Here is a 2,201-nt window from a genome sequence, read left to right on the forward strand (position 1 = left end):
GTTGGACTTCTGGGCTTGGCCAGCACTGGGTTGGGATGTTTTCTTAATGTGCACTTACCTTTTATATAAAACTCTCCCTTATACATATGAGTTTCTGTGGATTTGTTTCTCTAATGTACCCAGACTAATACAAGCACTCTGGTTGTACTTCTTCAAAGACAGATTTGGGGTTTTATTTTGGGGTGGTGGTGGTGCAGTCCCTGGTATATTCAATATTCTTTATCAACACCCTAATTTAAAGGCATCCCTTCTTCTTAGGTCTTCCTTATTCATTGTCTAGTTGGGTACTCAGTATGAGGCCATTGAAAATACCATCTCTGGAATCTGGTGTGCCCTTGTCCTCAAAGCGACAGCTTTGTTTATTTATTCAAGAGGTCTTTTGCAGCAGTTTAGCCCAATGTAATACGTCATTTGATTTCTTGACTGCTGCTTCTATAGGTGTTGATTTGGGATCTAAGTAAACTAAAATCCTTGACTATTTCAGCAGTTTCGTCATCTATCCTGCTATTGCTTATTGGTCCAGTTGTGAGGGTTTTGATCTTCTGCATGTTGAGGGGTAATCCATGCTGACAGCTATGCCTTTGGTCTTCATCGGTCAGTGTTTCAAGTGTACTTCGCTCTAAACAAGCACAATTGTGTCATTTGCATATTGCAGGATGTTAATGATTCTTCCTCCAATCCTGTTGTCACACTCTTCTTCGTATCGTCCAGGTTTTCAGATTATTAGTACAGCATACAGTTTGAAGAAGTATGGTGAGAGGATACGGCCTTGATATACCAACAGCAGAACAAGAAAACCCCTTCCATTGAACTGATTTCAATCCACAGCGGCCCTACATAGGACAGAGCCGCCTACATTGGGCTGTTCTTTAGGGTGTCATCTCCGTTTTTTGTGGGAACAGACAGCCTCATCTGTTTTCCTTGGAGGAGTTGGCGGGTTTGAAGCACTGATTTTGAGGTGAGCTTCCCCAAACTTAACTCAGACCACCACCAGGGCTCCTGATGCACAGGGTTTCAAACCAAACGGTAGCCCTTATTCTGTTCCAGGACTGCCTTGTGTTCCCTGTACACAGTTCACATGAGCACAATCAAGCGCTCTTGAATTCCCATTCTTCTCAATGTTCTGACTTGTTATGACCCACACAGATGCCTTTGCACAGGCAACCAACTACTGGGAGATATATTTCTAGTCTCCTCTGCTTTCAGTCAATATCCATCTGACATCAGAAATGATAGCCCTCCTTCCTTGTAATCCTCTTCTGAATCTGGCTTGAATCGCTGACAGTTTCCTATCAATGTACTACCGCAATCATTGAAAAATGATCTTCAGCAAACCTTTACTTGCAATTGATATTAGTGATGTTCTATAATTTCCACATTTTGGTGAGTCATCTTTGTTTGGTATGGGCACAATGTACATCGTTTCTCAAAACATTTTCTCTCCATTCAAACCCCCGACATTAGGTCCTCATTACGGGCACAACTATGGATCTCTTCCAGTTGTTTGGCTAGGCCTTCTGAATACCGTGGCATAGACATGTGAGAGCTTGAACTATCTCAATTGGTACCCATCAGTTCTTGGAACCTTGTTTTTCGCCAATGTATTCAGTAAAGTTGGATTTCTTACTTCAATACCATTAGTTATTAATCATGTGCTATTTACTTCATGGAATGGCTGACTGTTGATCAAGTATTTTTGGTATAGTGACTCTATATATTCCTTCTGTTGTCTGTTCTTTAGGTGCTGCCTGTGTTGTTCAAAATTTTGCCTATCTCAACCAAAACCCACTGCCAACTCATAGTGACCCTATATAAGGCCCAACATAGTGATTCCAACTCATAGACACCCTATAGAGGGTTTCTGAGGCTTTGAACCTTTACAGAAACCATTGATCTCATCTGTCTCCTGTGGAGGAGTTAGTGAGTTTGAACCACTGACCTTGTGGTTAGCAGCCCAATGCCTAGTCCAAAGCACCACCAGGGCACCTTATTTCCCCACAGAATCCTTCAGTATTACAACCTGAGGCTTGAAATTTTTCTTCTATTCTTTCAACTTGAGAAATGCCAAGCATAGTCTTCCCTTTATTCTTGTCATTTTACTTTGTCTTCTTGGGCTGCCCTTTGAAATCTTCTGTTCAGCTCTTTTACTTCATCATTTCCCCCCTCTCACTTTAGCTATTCTTTATTCAAGAGCAAGTTTC

The sequence above is a fragment of the Echinops telfairi genome, unplaced genomic scaffold, assembly GCF_000313985.2.
Source record: "Echinops telfairi isolate 266 unplaced genomic scaffold, ASM31398v2 ScPeMD7_7469;HRSCAF=8507_0, whole genome shotgun sequence".
Classification (NCBI taxonomy): Eukaryota; Metazoa; Chordata; class Mammalia; order Afrosoricida; family Tenrecidae; genus Echinops; species Echinops telfairi.